Source organism: Triticum aestivum, chromosome 1B (assembly GCF_018294505.1).
Source record: "Triticum aestivum cultivar Chinese Spring chromosome 1B, IWGSC CS RefSeq v2.1, whole genome shotgun sequence".
Classification (NCBI taxonomy): domain Eukaryota; kingdom Viridiplantae; phylum Streptophyta; class Magnoliopsida; order Poales; family Poaceae; genus Triticum; species Triticum aestivum.
In genome coordinates this window covers 5,507,339-5,525,633 of record NC_057795.1, presented here as the reverse complement: position 1 = coordinate 5,525,633, position 18,295 = coordinate 5,507,339, and the positions used below count along the sequence as shown (strand labels likewise).

At 45.4% G+C, this 18,295-nt stretch overlaps 1 long non-coding RNA gene and 1 pseudogene across 2 annotated transcripts; one reads left to right on the top strand and one right to left on the bottom strand.

Annotated features, from left to right (window-relative positions):
- Positions 1-11,888: 11,888 nt before the first annotated feature.
- LOC123102934 (gamma-gliadin-like) lies at positions 11,889-13,132 on the bottom strand (annotated as a pseudogene).
- A 1,546-nt stretch (positions 13,133-14,678) lies between these two features.
- On the top strand, positions 14,679-15,719 carry LOC123083590 (uncharacterized). Of its 2 annotated transcripts, none has more exons than XR_006439331.1 (2): positions 14,679-14,880; positions 15,640-15,719. It is a non-coding gene; the product is annotated as an uncharacterized lncRNA (long non-coding RNA). The 2 variants fall into 2 exon arrangements; XR_006439330.1 differs by having other exon boundaries at positions 14,690-15,003.
- Positions 15,720-18,295: the final 2,576 nt, after the last annotated feature.

Here is an 18,295-nt window from a genome sequence, read left to right as displayed (position 1 = left end):
CCTACTCTCTCGCTCCTGCTCTCTTTTACTGCATTAGGACAGCAATGATTCATCTGTTACTTGCTGCGGTAGCTGAACCCCTTTATCCTCTGCAGGACCTATCATTGCCACAGTAAATAGATGAAACCCACTAGCATGAGTAGGAGTTGTTTGAGCCCTGTTGTGCCTACTCATTCATGTTTGTTTGTCATGCCTGCTATTGCTTAGAGTTGAGTCAGGTCTGATTCATCGGGGATGAATCAGAGGTGCGTGAACATATTCTACTGAGTGTGAGCTAAGTGTGTGAACAGGATTTGGTAAAGGTAGCTATGAGAGGCCATGTAGGAGTACATGGTGGATTGTCTCATTGAAGCCGTCCTCAGGAACTGAGTTCTGTGTTTGTGATCCATGGTTCAGCTACTACCATGCATTGGGCCCTGAAATATGACCCTGCTCGACTTCTTAATCACCCTTGTCCTCTGTCCAGGAGTTGCAAGTAGTTTCTGGTGTTTGTAGTATGCTGGAGGTCGTGCGCAACGCTGATCGAAGGGGTGGGCTGTGATGCGGTAGGCACGTGGCCGGGTATACCGGGCGCCTGTTTGGTGTCACGGAACCCTATACACATCGTTCGGGGCCGTATGTGGAAACCTCGGACGGACTCCCTGCGGATGGAACCTGAATAGGCGATAAACCTGGACTAGAGACTTGAGTGTTTAGGCTTTCGCTTTCGCTTGAAGTCTGCCGAGCACATGTCGTGTGCAGATGCTAAGTGGTGGAAACATGTATGAAGAAGTACACCCCTGCAGGGTTATAAATGATCTATTCGAATAGCCGTGTCCGCGGTAAAGGACTTCTGTGTTGCCTATAACAGTTCATAGACAAGTAAATGGAAACTACTAAAAGCCTCAAGATAATTGTGAGTGCCGAGGATGGCTCTTCCGTAGGAAGACGGAGGTGAATCCTCGGTTGTGTATTGAAGTGGTGAGTAGTGGACTCGTGTGTGCAAAACCATTTCAAGTTGGAGTCTCATAGGATAGCTTAGCCAAGAGTCGAAGCTGGCTTGCTGCAATAACCCCACCAACCCTTCTTGATAATGTGCATGTATGTAGGATCTGATGTAAGTCTTGCTGAGTACCTTTGTACTCATGTTGCTCTAATTTACATTTTACAGAAGATGCTACAACCCCTTCTGACAGGTTCTTCGTAGACGTTGACATCGATGAGTAGACTGAGGCCCAGGTGGTGATCCTGAGCTTGTGAAGGACCATGTAGTATAGCTAGGCTTACCCAGGCCTCTTTTATTTTACTAGTTGTCTCTACTCAGACAAGTTACTTCCGCTGTTGGCTTGTATGCTTGTATTACTTGAATGTGGGTCATGTGACCCGTACTTGTGTGTATACTATGTATGGCTCTCTGAGCCTTTAAATAAAGTACTTGTGTTGTAGAGTCATGTTGTGATGCCTTGTTGTATTTGCACATATCGAGCATATTGTGTGTATGATTGAAATGCTTGGTATGTGTGGGATCTGACTATCTAGTTGTTTATCCTTAGTAGCCTCTCTTACCGGGAAATGTCTCCTAGTGCTTCCACTGAGCCATGGTAGCTTGCTACTGCTCCGGAACACTTAGGCTGGCCGGCATGTGCCTTCTTCGTTCCTGTGTCTGTCCCTTCGGCGAAATGTCATGCGATGAATACCGGAGTCCTGTTAGCCCGCTGCAGCACGGTTTACCGGAGTCCTGCTAGCCCGGTGCTAAAGCCCGGATTCACTTGCTGATGACCGACACGTTCGATGCTGGGTCATGGATGCCTGTCCCTGTAAGTCTGTGCCACTTTGGGTTTACGACTAGCCATGTCAGCCCGGGCTCCTTACCATATGGATGCCAGCAACACTATCATATACGTGTGCCAAAAGGTGCAAACGGTCCCGGGCAAAGGTAAGACGACACCCGTGGGAATACCGTGCGTGAGGCCGCAAAGTGATATGAGGTGTTACATGCTAGATCGATGTGGCATTGAGTCGGGGTCCTGATAGCTTTGGGTGTACCAAAGGTCATAACGTAACTGGGTGACTATAAAGGTGCACTATAGGTATCTCCGAAAGTGTCTGTTGGGTTGACACGGATCGAGACTGGGATTTGTCACTCCGTATGACAGAGAGGTATCTCTGGGCCCACTCGGTAGTGCATCATCATAATGAGCTCAAAGTGACCAAGTGTCTGGTCACGGGATCATGCATTATGGTACGATTAAAGTGACTTGCCGGTAACGAGATTGAATGAGGTATTGGGATACCGACGATCGAATCTCGGGCAAGTAAAATATCGATTGACAAAGGGAATTGAATACGGGGTTGCTTGAATCCTCGACATCATGGTTCATCCGATGAGATCATCGAGGAGCATGTGGGAGCCAACATGGGTATCCAGATCCCGATGTTGGTTATTGACCGAAGAGCCGTCTCGGTCATGTCTACGTGTCTCCCGAACCCGTAGGGTCTACACACTTAAGGTTCGGTGACACTAGGGTTGTAGAGATATGAGTATGCAGCAAACCGAAAGTTTTTCGGAGTCCCGGATGAGATCCCGGACGTCACGAGGAGTTCCGGAATGGTCCAAAGATAAAATTATATATAGGAAGTCCAGTTTCGGCCATCGGGAGAGTTTCGGGGGTCACCGGTATTGTATCGGGACCACCGGAAGGGTCCCGGGGGTCCACCGGGTGGGGCCACCTATCCTGGAGGGCCCCGTGGACTGAAGTGGGGAGGGGACCAGCCCCTGGTGGGCTGGTGTGCCCCCTTGGCCCCCCTCTGCGCCTATGGTTGGAAACCCTAGGGTGGGGGGGCGCCTCCACTTGCCTTGGGGGGCACTCCACCCCCCTGGCCGCCGCCCCCTTTGGATATCCCATCTCCAGGGCCGGCTCCCCCCCAAGGGGCCTATATAAAGGAGGGGGAGGGGAGGGCAGCCGCACCCTGAAGTCTTGGCGCCTCCCTCCCCCCTTTCTACACCTCCTCCTCCCGTAGTCACTAGGCGAAGCCCTGCCGGAACTCTGCTGCATCCACCACCACGCCGTCGTGTTGCCGGATCTTCATCAACCTCTCCTTTCCCCTTGCTGGATAAAGAAGGAGGAGACGTCACGCTGACCATACGTGTGTTGAACGCGGAGGTGCCGTCCGTTCGGCGCTAGAATCTCCGGTGATTTGGATCACGACGAGTATGACTCCCTCAACCCCATTCTCTTGTACGCTTCCACTCGCGATCTACAAGGGTATGTAGATGCACTCCCTCTCTTGTTGCTAGATGAACTCATAGATTGATCTTGGTGAACGTTGGAAATTTTTTATTTTATGCAACGTTCCCCAACAGTGGCTTCATGAGCTAGGTCTATGCGTAGTTCTCTATTGCACGAGTAGAACACAAATCTGTTGTGGGCGTAGATGTTGTCAACTTTCTTACCGCTACTAGTCTTATTTTGCTTCAGGGTATTGTGGGATGAAGCGGCCCGGACCGACCTTACACGTACGCTTACATGAGACAGGTTTCACCGACTGACATGCACTACTTGCATAAGGTGGCTAGCGGGTGTCTGTTTCTCCCACTTTAGTTGGAGCGGATTCGATGAAAAGGGTCCTTATGAAGGGTAAATAGAAGTTGACAAATCACGTTGTGGCTTTTTCGTAGGTAAGAAAACGTTCTTGCTAGAACCCTATTGCAGCGACGTAAAAGATGCAACAACTATTAGAGGACGTCTAACTTGTTTTTGCAGCAATTGCCTTGTGATGTGATATGGCCAAAAGTTGTGATGAATGATGAATGATATATTGTGATGTATGAGATCATGTTCTTGTAATAGGAATCACGACTTGCATGTCGATGAATATGACAACCGGCAGGATCCATAGGAGTTGTCTTAATTATTGTATGACCTGTGTGTCAATGATTTAACGCCATGTAATTACTTTACTTTATTGCTAAACCGTTAGCCATAGTGGTAGAAGTAATAGTTGGCGAGCAACTTCATGGAGACACGATGATGGAGATCATGATGATGGAGATCATGGTGTCATGCCGGTGACAAAGATGATCATGGAGCCCCGAAGATTGAGATCAAAGGAGCTATATGATATTGGCCATATCATGTCACTACTATATAATTGCATGTGATGTTTATTATGTTTATGCATCTTGTTTACTTAGAACGACGGTAGTAAATAAGATGATCCCTTATAATAATTTCAAGAAAGTGTTCTCCCTAACTGTGCGTCGTTGCTAAAGTTCGTCATTTCGAAGCACCACGTGATGATCCGGTGTGATAGATTCCTACGTTCACATACAACGGGTGTAAGACAGTTTTACACATGCAAAACACTTAGGTTAAACTTGACGAGCCTAGCATGTACAGACATGGCCTCGGAACACAGAGACCGAAAGGTCGAACATGAGTCGTATGGAAGATACGATCAACATCGAGATGTTCACCGATGATGACTAGTCTGTCTCACGTGATGATCGAACACGGCCTAGTCGACTCGGATCGTGTAACACTTAGATGACTAGAGGGATGTCAAATCTGAGTGGGAGTTCATTAAATAATTTGATTAGATGAACTTAATTATCATGAACTTAGTCTAAAATCTTTGCAAAAATGTCTTGTAGATCAAATGGCCAACGCTCATGTCAACATGAACTTCAACGCGTTCCTAGAGAAAGCAAGCTGAAAGATGATGGAAGCAACTATACGGACTAGGTCCAGAACCTGAGGATCATCCTCATAGCTGCTAAGAAAGCATATGTCCTAGAAGGACCACTAGGTGATGCACCCATCCCAGAGAACCAAGACATTATGAACGCTTGGCAGTCACGTGCTGATGATTACTCCCTCGTTCAGTGCGGCATGCTTTACAGCTTAGAACCGAGGATCCAAAAGCATTTTGACCAACACGGAGCATATGAGATGTTCAAGGAGCTGAAACTGGTTTTCCAAGCTCATGCCCGGGTCGAAAGATATGAAGTCTCCGACATGTTCTATAGTTGTAAGATGGAGGAAAATAGTTCTGTCAGTGAGCACATACTCAAAATGTCTGGGTTGCACAACTGCCTGTCCCAGCTGGACATCAACCTCCCGGACAAGGCGGTCACTGACAGAATCCTTCAGTCGCTCCCACCAAGCTACAAGAGCTTTGTGATGAACTACAATATGCAGGGGATGGTGAAAACTATTCCTGAAGTATTTTCAATGCTAAAGTCAACAGAAGTAGAAATCAAGAAAGAACATCAAGTGTTGATGGTCAATAAAACCACCAAGTTCAAGAAGGGAAGGGTAAGAAGAACTTCAAGAAGGACGACAAGGATGTTGCCGCACCCGGTAGGCCAGTTGCCGGGAAGAAGTCAAAGAATGGACCCAAGCCTGAGACTGAGTGCTTTTATTGCAAAGGGAAGGGTCACTGGAAGCGGAACTGCCCCAAATACTTAGCGGACAAGAAGGCCGAAAACACTAAAGGTATATGTGATATACATGTAATTGATGTGTACCTTACCAGTACTCATAGTAACTCCTGGGTATTTGATACCGGTGCCATTGCTCATATTTGTAACTCATAGTAGGAGCTGTGGAATAAGCGGAGACTGGCGAAGGACGAGGTGACGATGCGCGTCGGGAATGGTTCCAAGGTCGATGTGATCGCCGTCGGCACGCTGCCTCTACATTTACCCACGTGATTAGTTTTAAACCTCAATAATTGTTATTTAGTGCCAAGTTTGAGCATGAACATTGTATCTGGATCTCGTTTAATACGAGATGGCTACTCATTTAAATCCGAGAATAATGGTTGTTCTATTTATATGAGAGATATATTTTATGGTCATGCCCCGATGGTCAATGGTTTATTCTTAATGAATCTCGAACGTAATGTTACACATATTCATAGTGTGAATACCAAAAGATGTAAAGTTGGTAACGATAGTCCCACATACGTGTGGCACTGCCACCTTGGTCACATTGGTGTCAAGCGCATGAAGAAGCTCCATGATGATGGACTTTTAGAGTCTCTCGATTATGAATCATTTGACACATGCGAACCATGCCTCATGGGCAAAATGACCAAGACTCTGTTCTCCAGAACAATGGAGCGAGCAACCAACTTATTGGAAATCATACATACTGATGTGTGTGGTCCAATGAGCGTTGAGGCTCGCGGAGGATATCATTATGTTTTCACTCTCACTGATGACTTGAGTAGATATGGGTATGTCTACTTGATGAAACACAAGTCTGAGACCTTTGAAAAGTTTAAGGAATTTCAGAATGAGGTAGAGAATCAACGTGACCGAAAGATAAAGTTCCTACGATCAGATCGTGGAGGAGAATATTTAAGTCACGAATTTGGTACGCACTTAAGGAAATGTGGAATCATTCCACAACTCACGCCGCCTGGAACACCTCAGCGTAACGGTGTGTCCGAACATCGTAATCGCACTCTATTGGATATGGTGCGATCTATGATGTCTCTTACCGATTTACTGTTATCATTTTGGGGATACGCTCTAGAGACAGCTACATTCACTTTAAACAGGGCTCCGTCTTAATCCGTTGAGACGACACCGTATGAATTATGGTTTGGGAAGAAACCTAAGCTGTCGTTTCTAAAAGTTTGGGGATGCGATGCTTATGTCAAGAAACTTCAACCTGAAAAGCTCGAACCCAAGTCGGAAAAATGCGTCTTCATAGGATACCCTAAGGAAACCATTGGGTATACCTTCTACTTAAGATCCGAGGGCAAGATCTTTGTTGCCAAGAACGGATCCTTTCTGGAAAAAGAGTTTCTCTCGAAAGGAGTAAGTGGGAGGAAAGTAGAACTCGATGAAGTACTACCTCTTGAACCGGAAAGTAGTGCAGCTCAGGAAAATGTTGCTGTGGTGCCTACACCGACTGGAGAGGAAATTAATGATGATGATCAAAGTACTTCGGATCAAGTTGCTACTGAACTTCATAGGTCCACAAGGACATGTTCCACACCAAAGTGGTATGGCAACCCTGTCCTGGAAATCATGTTGTTAGACAACGGTGAACCTTCGAACTATGAAGAAGCGATGGCAGGCCCAGATTCCAACAAATGGCTTGAAGCCATGCAATCGGAGATAGAATCCATGGATGAAAACAAAGTATGGACTTTGACAGACTTGCCCGATGATCGGTGAGCGATAGAAAACAAATGGATCTTTAAGAAGAAGACAGACGCGGATGGTAATGTTACCATCTATAAAGCTTGACTTGTCGCTAAGGGTTATCGACAAGTTCAAGGGGTTGACTATGATGAGACTTTCTCTCCCGTAGCGAAGCTGAAGTCCGTCCGAATCATGTTAGCAATTGCCGCATACTATGATTATGAGATATGGAAGATGGACGTCAAAACGGCATTCCTTAACGGACATCTTAAGGAAGAACTGTATATGATGCAGCCGGAGGGTTTTGTCGATCCTAAGAATGCTAACAAGGTATGAAAGCTCCAGCGATCCATTTATGGGCTGGTGCAAGCATCTCGGAGTTGGAACATTCGCTTTGATGAGATGATCAAAGCGTTTGGGTTTATGCAGACTTATGGAGAAGCCTGCGTTTACAAGGAAGTGAGTGGGAGCTTTGTAGCATTTCTCATATTATATGTAGATGACATACTTTTGATGGGAAATGATATAGAACTTTTGGACAGCATTAAGGCCTACTTGAATAAGTGTTTTTCAAAGAAGGACCTTGGAGAAGCTGCTTACATATTAGGCATCAAGATCTATAGGGGTAGATCGAGACGCCTCATAGGTCTTTCACAAAGCACATACCTTGATAAGATATTGAAGAAGTTCAAAATGGATCAGTCCAAGAAAGGGTTCTTGCCTGTATTGCAAGGTGTGAAGTTGAGCTCGGCTCAATGCCCGACCACGGCAGAAGATAAAGAAGAGATGAGTGTCATCCCCTATGCCTCAGCCATAGGATCTATTATGTATGCCATGCTGTGCACCAGACCTGATGTAAACCTTGCCGTAAGTTTGGTAGGAAGGTACCAAAGTAATCCCGGCAAGGAACACTGGATAGCGGTCAAGAATATCCTGAAGTACCTGAAAAGGATAAAGGACATGTTTCTTGTTTATGGAGGTGACGAAGAGCTCGTCATAAAGGGTTACGTCGATGCTAGCTTCGACACAGATGTGGATGACTCTAAGTCACAAACCGGATACGTGTATATGGTGAATCGTGGAGCAGTAAGCTGGTGCAGTTGCAAGCAGAGCGTCGTGGCGGGATCTACATGTGAAGCGGAGTACATGGCAGCCTCGGAGGCAGCGCATGAATCAATATGGATGAAGGAGTTCATCACCGACCTAGGAGTCATACCCAATGCGTCGGGGCCAATCACTCTCTTCTGTGACAACACTGGAGCTATTGCCCTTGCCAAGGAGCCCAGGTTTCACAAGAAGACCAGGCACGTCAAGCATCGTTTCAACTCCATCCGTGAAACTGTTCAAGATGGAGACATAGATATTTGCAAAGTACATATGGATCTGAATGTCGCAGATCCGTTGACTAAACCTCTTCCGCAAGCAAAACATGATGAACACCAGAACTCTATGGGTGTTCGATTCATCACAATGTAAGTAGATTATTGACTCTAGTGCAAGTGGGAGACTTTTGGAAATATGCCCTAGAGGCAATAATAAAAGGATCATTATTATATTTCCTTGTTCATGATAATTGTCTTTATTCATGCTATAATTGTATTATCCGGAAATCGTAATACACGTGTGAATACATAGACCATAATATGTCCCTAGTGAGCATCTAGTTGACTAGCTCGTTGATCAATAGATAGTCATGGTTTCCTGACTATGGACATTAGATGTCATTGATAACGGGATCACATCATTAGGAGAATGATGTGATGGACAAGACCCAATCATAAGCATAGCACAAGATCGTGTAGTTCGTTTGCTAGAGCTTTTCCAATGTCAAGTATCTTCTCCTTAGACCATGAGATCGTGTAACTCCCGGATACCGTAGGAGTGCTTTGGGTGTACCAAACGTCACAACGTAACTGGGTGACTATAAAGGTGCACTACAGGTATCTCTGAAAGTGTCTGTTGGGTTGACACGGATCGAGACTGGGATTTGTCACTCCGTATGACGGAGAGGTATCTCTGGGCCCACTCGGTAGTGCATCATCATAATGAGCTCAAAGTGACCAAGTGTCTGGTCACAGGATCATGCATTACGGTACGAGTAAAGTGACTTGCCGGTAACGAGATTGAACGAGGTATTGGGATACCGATGATCGAATCTCAGGCAAGTAAAATACCGATTGACAAAGGGAATTGAATACGGGGTTGCTTGAATCCTCAACATCATGGTTCATCCGATGAGATCATCGAGGAGCATGTGGGAGCCAACATGGGTATCCAGATCCCGCTGTTGGTTATTGACCGGAGAGCCATCTAGGTCATGTCTATGTGTCTCCCGAACCCGTAGGGTCTACACACTTAAGGTTCGGTGACACTAGGGTTGTAGAGATATGAGTATGCAGCAAACCGAAAGTTGTTCGGAGTCCCGGATGAGATCCCGGACGTCACGAGGAGTTCCGGAATGGTCCGAAGATAAAGAATTATATATAGGAAGTGCAGTTTCGGTGATCGGGAGAGTTTCGGGGGTCACCGGTATTGTACCGGGACCACCGGAAGGGTCCCGGGGGTCCACCGGGTGGGGCCACCTATCCCGGAGGGCCCCGTGGGCTGAAGTGGGGAGGGGACCAGCCCCTGGTGGGCTGGTGCGACCCCCTTGGGCCCCCCTGCGCCTAGGGTTGGAAACCCTAGGGTGGGGGGGGGGGGCGCCTCCACTTGCCTTGGGGGGCACTCCACCCCCCTAGCCGCCGCCCCCTTGGGAGATCCCATCTCCAGGGCCGGCGCCACCCTCCAGGGGGCCTATATAAAGGAGGGGGAGGGGAGGGCAGCTGCACCCTGAAGTCTTGGCGCCTCCCTCCCCCCTTGCTACACCTCCTCCTCCCGTAGTCGCTTGGCGAAGCCCTGCCGGAACTCTGCTGCATCCTCCACCGCGTCGTCGTGCTGCTGGATCTTCATCAACCTCTCCTTCCCCCTTGCTGGATCAAGAAGGAGGAGACGTCACGCTAACCGTACGTGTGTTGAACGCGGAGGTGCCATTCGTTCGGCGCTAGGATCTCCGGTGATTTGGATCACGACGAGTACGACTCCCTCAACCCCGTTCTCTTGAACGCTTCCGCTCGTGATCTACAAGGGTATGTAGATGCACTCCCCTCTCTCGTTGCTAGATGAACTCATAGATTGATCTTGGTGAACATAGGAAAAAGTTTATTTTATGCAACGTTCCCCAACATATGTAGGAGCCAATATGAGCATCCAGGTTCCGCTATTGGTTAAACCCGGAGACGTGTCTCGGTCATGTCTACATAGTTCTCGGACCCATAGGGTCCGCACGCTTAACGTTCGGTGACGATCGGTATTATGAGTTTATGTGTTTTGATGTACCGAAGGTAGTTCGGAGTCCCAGATATGATCACGGACATGACGAGGAGTCTTAAAATGGTCGAGACATAAAGATTGATATATTGGAAGGTTATATTCGGACACCGGATAAATACCACAGTACCGAGAGGTTACCGGAACCCCCCGGGGATCTTATGGGCGTTAATGGGCTTCAGGGAGAGAGAGGGAGAGAGAGGGGCTGGCTAGGGCTGGGCCGCCCCCCCCCCCAAGCCTAGTCTGAATTGGACTAGGGGAAGGGGCGGTGCCCCGTCCTTCCTTCTCCTCCTCTCCTTCCTTTCCCCCTTCTCCTACTCCTAATAGGAAAGAGGAGTCCTAAGTAGGACTCCCCCCTTGGCGCGCCCTCCTCCTTGGCCGGCCGCCTCCCCCCTTTCTCCTTTATATACGGGGGCAGGGGGCACCCCAAGACACACAAGTTGATCATTGATCTTTAGCCGTGTGCGGTGCCCCCTCCACCATAATCCACCTCGGTCATATCATAGTAGTGCATAAGCGAAGCCCTGCGTCGGTAGCTTCATCAACACCGTCATCACGCCGTCGTGCTGACGGAACTCTCCCTTGAAGATCTACTCGATCGTGAGTTCATGGGACGTCACCGAGCTGAACGTGTGCAGATTGCGGAGGTGCCGTACGTTCGGTACTAGGATCGGTCGATCATATAGATGTACGACTACATCAACCGCGTTGTCATAACGCTTCCGCTTACGGTCTACGAGGGTAGGTGGACGATGCTCTCCCCTCTCATTGCTATGCATCACCATGATCTTGCGTGTGCGTAGGATTTTTTTTGAAATGACTACGTTCCCCAACAATTTTCCCCCTTCTCTGCACGGAACCATATGAAGAGTTTAATGGCATGTTTGGCGCTTGCTATCATGACTCAATATTTGCTCTTGCTCGCCGCATGATTTATATTTTACCATGTGGCAACTTTACTTTATTTTCACCTCTTTGGAGTCCCATAAAGAATTGCTTTGAGGAATGTTTCGGTGCCACCAATCTCAAAATTGCATCAACGTAGAAATATCTAGGTGAACATTTAAAGTGCTGGATGGTTCCTAATCAGGCGCTTGTTTTGCTGCTAAAATGGCCCTTTTACTTCTAGACATTAAAATATGTTGAGTTATTATTGTGTGCAATGTTCAGCAAAATGGTAACTAATAGCTGGTCGGTCAGTTTGGGAGCAGCAATTAATATATCAATCGGCCTATAAACTGGGTCAATAGGCCGACCATTAGTCGGTAGATTACATAGGAACCTGCCGGCACGAGCAAATAGCCATTGATGTGTAAGCCTAGAACTGCGGTTAGGGATGAACAACTAAATACACAGTGAATGGAACAATGACAATCAATGCTGGCAAACAAGAACTTTGTTTGTCTTTTATTCCCAAGCTTGAACTAGCACTGGTCGGGGTCACACATGATGGTACGTGCCACTTTATTTGTCATCGTTACATCGATTGGTGCATCTGCTAAGCAACGAGGATCCATCTATCTATTAGTATAGCTCTTGCTTTTTTCATTGGCCACCAATCCCCGCGACTATGCTGGCAAATGGTGCCCTGATGTTGGAGCACTCAGGTGGGACATACACATTGCAGATGGTTGGAAGAGTTTGCAACACCAATGACCTGATCGCCTCCAATTGAGCTGGTTGTTGAGGTTGGATGATGCCCTGGCCTTGGACGAGAGTACCTTGACCCACATGTTGTTGTCGAGATAGTGGAAAAAAGATACGCATGCCTTGCTGTTGTTGTTGTTGTTGTTGTTGTTGTTGTTCTTGTTCTTGTTCTTGTTGCTGCATGATGATGGAATGCACGACGCTATGGATGGCTGCACACTGGAGCTGCTGAGGAATTTGTGCTAGTTCTTGGCAGCATTGTTGCTGCATCACTTGGCAATCATTTTGTGGCCAGATTATCGACCAAAGGGATGACACCAATGATGCAGGTTTGCATTGTTGCAAGAGGATATTCTTTTATGGGTTCAACCGTTGTTGTAGAGATGGCTGAAAGGACGGTCTTTGTTGCTGGGGGAATGATCGTTGCGGTTGTTGGGGCTGCGGGAATTGTTGTTGGGGCTGGGGAAAAGGTTGTTGTGGTTGCTGGAACTGGGGAAATGGTTGTTGTGGTTGTTGAGTCTGGGGGAATGGTTGTTGTGGTTGCTGGGGAAATGGTTGTTGTGGTTGTTGAGTCTGGGGGAATAGTTGTTGTGGTTGCTGGGGAAATGGTTGTTGTGGCTGTTGAGTCTGGGGAAATGGTTGTTGTGGTTGCTGGGAAAATGGTTGTTGTGGTTGTTGAGTCTGGGGGAATGGTTGTTGTGGTTGTTGGGGGAATGCTTGTTGGGGCTGGAGAAATGGTTGTTGTGGTTGCTGAGGCTGGGGAACTTGTTGTTGTGGTTGATGGGGGAATGTTTGTTGGGGTTGGGGAAATGCTTGTTGTGGTTGCTAGGATAATGGCTCTTGGGGCTGGGGGACTAGTTGTTGTTGTGACCATTGTATTTGGCCGCTAGGGTCGACCTGCATATTGGCGGTGCTGATGGTTATTGCCATCGCAAGGATCGTCAGGATGATTAAGGTCTTCATGGTCGATTTGCGTTAACTACTACGTACTTGGATTTGCTGATTTGTGCTCTAGGTGTGTGAAGGATGGATGATGGTATGGATTCTACATATTGCAGGCCTTTTTATAGCTATCGTGGTTAGATTTCTTTTCATTATTGCTTTCTTTTTTCAAAAGTGATTTTATGCTTATCAAACTAATATTTGGTATGTTGTGTTTGGTGGCACTACATACAAACGTAATTTCAGAGTGATCATCAAAGTTATCTTTTTTATTGTACATATCATCTAAGAGTGAGGAAAACTTGATAATTGGCATTGACTCATCCTATTCACTTTACATGTCAAACAATTATCTGGATTGCATTCCTTTTGGATCTAAAATTGTCATGTTGTACAAATAGTTAGACATAAAACAAATCTTCATAGCTTGCGGGGGACTAAATTTCTGAACTTGTGCATGTTGTTAAGATAGATCAAGCAAGTATTCTGATCTTCGTTCTCGACTCTTGTTCTTTTTAAAACTAACTTGTAGTGTTGTATAATATGATGGTAAGATGAACATGCTGATAGTAATGTTGTACACGTTATCAACACATGACTCATCAAATTCTCCTTTTATGTCAAGGATAGTGATGTTGTACACGTTATCAATACATGACTCATCAATTTCTCCTTTTATGCCAAGGGTAGGAATGTTGTGCAAGTTACCAATACATGACTCATCATATTCCCTTTCTATGTCAAAGGGTTGTAATTCTATGCAAATTTATTAATAAATATTGGATTAGTATTGGCTTTACACGTCTTAATGGATTTACTCTAAGTACATTTAGGTTTGTTCTCACTTCAATTGATTAATTTATTGAACTAAGTTTGTATGTATTATTTGTAACATTTGATGCATTTTGTCGAAGTTGTTCATGACAACTGTTGTTACTAAGATTTCTAAGAATGATTTCGACCATTTATAAAATAAATAGTGGCATATTTGTATCCTTAGATCGCTAAAGCATGTATTTATTACACCATCTACTAACATACCTTTAATCTACACGGACTTGTCAAGAAGTCCTTTATTACTCTACTGGGAAAAGGCTTATAGGTGAATTCGAAAGATCGGCGGGCGGGACATAGCACCTGCCACTGCTAGTTAGCAAAAGTACCGGTGGCAGGTCCCACAACGTGACCTCCAGAGTTACACGCGTAGCAGTGGCTGCCACAAGTAAGCACCACTGAGTATGGCCACGTGATGAATGCGATCAGTGGTGGGTGTTAGCCTCGGGCCCTCGGCCGCCATTGTTCTTGAATGCAATTGTGGCGGACGCTCGATAGGGCCAGCCACAGTTTAGTGCCAGCAACGGACGCCAAAAAAATAAATTTTATACAGATATTAGCTCTGGCGGGTATAGGACCCTAACCCCACAACTAAGTTAGCTGTCTAGTCTGCCCCAAATCGAAACGGTTTGCCGCCCACCACACCAAAGAAGCCGTGTTCGGAGGCTTGGCACACCCGTCGGATACGACGAACTCAATCGACCTACATACACGCACGCGCCCCCTCTCCCCCTACCCCAATTTACTCTCTCACTCTCACTCTTCCCCATCTCGTCGCGGACGTCGTTGGCTCATCCATGCTGCCCAAGTCGCCGTCCCCGTCCGCTGCCGCCATCGGCCTCTCCTTACTCGTCGCCGCCCTAGACGTTCGCCGCACATCTCCCTCGCCCTCGATTCGCCGCCCCGTCGCCCTCACCGACGATCTGCCCCGTCACCCTCCGCTCCAGCCAGTAATACATTGTCGTCCGCACCTCCCTCTCCGTCTTTCCTCCTCGTCACCCACGGCCACGACCGCCACGCACACGGACAACTGCGGCAGCAGCCACGCACACGCACACGAACATTCAACTAGGGTTAGGGTTATTGCTATTAATGTGTTCATATTCTTTAATGAGTTCAATTTGTTCATACTAGAGTTCAATTATAGTTGTAGTTTCTTGTTCTATAGTTTTTAAGGCACACACATCAAAACAATTATAGTTGCAGCAGCCACATACGTAACCATGAACAAGGAATACCAATGTGTTCATATCAGAGGTAATTATATAGTCTCACATATATATCGTATTATTTTGTACATTATTTATGTTCATACTGAGTTAAATAATATGTTGTAGTAGATGTCTTCAGTTCATTATAGGTATACTTACTATAAGTGCTAAAGTTTTGGCGATACGTTGATTTATTTCTGTTTCGCCAGATTTCAATCACTTAATATGTCCATTTTTATGCAGAGGTCATGCCAAATTTCTTTGTTTATTTTTTATTCATATTGTGATGTAGTAGATATCTTCATTTCCTTACTGGGATTCATACTATAAGCGCTAATTTTTTGGCAAAACATTGATTTATTTCCGTTTTGCTAAATTTCTATACTATCCATTTTTATGTAGAGGTCCTGCCCAATTTTTTGTTTGTTTTTAATTCATATTGTGTTGTAGTAGATTTCTTCAGTTCTTTCGCCAAATTTAGTTATCTGCATGTTCTAGGTCATTTTTCCCGAAATGACGGACAACGGCATGCACCGTGGTGTTTTCCAAAGACCCTGGGTGAAGAGGGGAGTCCAAATCCAGAAACCCATCATAGGCAAGAAATAATGGCTCGGCACGTTTGACTTCACCAAGGAAGCGGTGTGCGCTTAAGATGTCATAGCACTCGAGTACCAAGGGCGAAGGGCCCAGCTCAACTGTCCTAAGGATGTCTGGCATGCGAGTCAGATAGCGCCTCCTAACATGAGCATAGTCTCCAAGGCTGAGTATCAGGAGTAGTTGAAGGCCGAGGCGCTCATCAGGGCCCATGAACGTCAGAGCATTGATGGCCCACAAGTATAGGGGATCAATTGTAGTCCTTTTGATAAGTAAAAGGGTTGAACCCAACAAGGAGCAGAAGGAAATGACAAGCGGTTTTCAGCAAGGTATTCACCGCAAGCACTGAAATTGTTGGTAACAAATAGTTTGGTAGCAAGGTAATTTGTAACGGGTAACAAGTAACAAGTGTACCACAGGTGTAGCAAGGTGGCTCAATCCTTTTTATAGCAAAGGACAAGCCTGGGCAAACTCTCATGTAAAGCAAAATGCTCCCGAGTACACATGGGAATTATCATCAAGTTAGTTTTCATCATGCTTATATGATTCGCGTTCGCTACTTTGATAGTTTGATATGTGGGTGGACCGGTGCTTGGTTGCTGTCCTTACTTGGACAATCCTCTCACTTATGATTAACCCCTCTCGCAATTATCCGCAACTACGAAATAAGAATTAAGATAAATCTAACCTTAGCATTAAGCATGTGGATCGAAATCAGCCCCTTACGAGGCAACACATAGACTAGGGTTTAAGATTCTGTCACTCTAGCAACCCATCATCTACTTGCTACTTCCCAAAACCTTCCCCTAGGCCCAAATCATGGTGAAGTGTCATGTAGTCGACGTTCACATAACACCACTAGAGGAAAGACAACATACATCTCATCAGAATATTGAACGAATACCAGATTCAAATGATTACTTATAACAAGATTCCTCTCATGTCCTTTGCATATATATGCAGGGTAAGTATTGGTGGAGGTTTCCTTTGCATAAAGCCAATTTTTCCCTATACTAATTTTTTTATAAAAGTTGTTTGAAGTAAATATAGTTTTTAGTATAAAAGGTAGGAGTGAGACACTTGGATGCACCAGTGCCCATTCTCCAACTTTTGGTTAAACATAAATATGGTTGAAGTGAAACACATTCACTGTGCTCATTCCTCAACTTTAACCCTTAAGCCAGACTTTTAGAAAAGATAGGGGAGATTCTTCTTCAGTCCAACTCTTCAGTTGCTCAAATTTCCCACAACCGGGGGCACGGTTAATTGATTAGATTTAACCCTCTGCAGAGTTCGTACACGTTCCCCACATGACACAATCAACCCTTTGTGTCATGACACCACTTCGGTGTTTGGCCGGGAGGAGATTTGTGACAAAGCTTTTCCAAATGGCCCCCTTTATTTAGTTCTAGCACGACCCGCTCCCTTGGCTATTAAGACACCTCTTCGATGACCATAACTGAATAAGGGTTTCCCGATAAGGAAAAGCTAAGCCAGAGCCATAATAGCATGTGGCTATACTGGAAGCTACATCAAACTACACTTGAAAGATCTTGATCCCCTGGACGACGGTCCCCACGAAAAACCTATGTGCAAGTCCCCAGTCATGCGCATACACTGCAAGACCCCGATGGGCGCAGTCACTTTTAGACGCTCACATCATACCACCGCCCAAGGAGTAGAAGTAAAATAGTATATAAGTTTTTTTGTTTTTCGAAAGTTTTCACAAAACATTGCCCCAAAATAGGGCAAGTTTATTCGTTTAAAACTTGTTTGATTCCCAACCCCTTTTCCTTGTAAGCAAGGCTAAGCATAGCTACAAGTTCCTAGGGCTTTCCCTAGCAATAATACTTTGTAAAACATTTTGGTAAAACATACATAGTATAAATTTTAAAGAGATCATGCATATTTCAAAAGTGTAGGACAAATTATGATCAAGTTGCAACTTGCCTGTGTCTCTCGAAGATGAAATGTTCTACTCTTAATCGTCTCTCCTTATCCTTAGGATATATCTAACGATAAAATAAAATAATTCAACACACAATAAAAAAACGAAGATCCAAATAATAACACAAGTTATTCGATTGCCATACGATAAATCCTAGGTCATGGTTAGGGTTAGTATAGGATCGAGTTTGGTTTTCGAAGAAAATATGACATGGTCATATTCTAGGGTCAGATCCATTTGATACTAAGTGGGATCATGGTTTGATAGAAGGAGATTTGTGAGGCAAGGTTCTACGACAATTTCATAACGAGTTTGTTCGGAATATTTGATTTTCTTAAACAAAAATATGTATGGCATAAGTTTTAAGACAAAGAATTAAATTCTTAATCTTGTAACTCCTAATTCTTGTGGTGATATCAAATGACCAGAGAGGTTCCCTAGGGATCAATCTAAGAGATTTATCCTAGGATTAAATTTTTGTTCAACGAGTGTTGATGATAAAACAGTGTCTAAATTATGTTGGAAAAATTAATCCATGGATTCCAACAGAAAGGTGAGGTCCTAAGGTCCAACTTTCATATACAAAACACTTTCATATGATTTACAGAATAA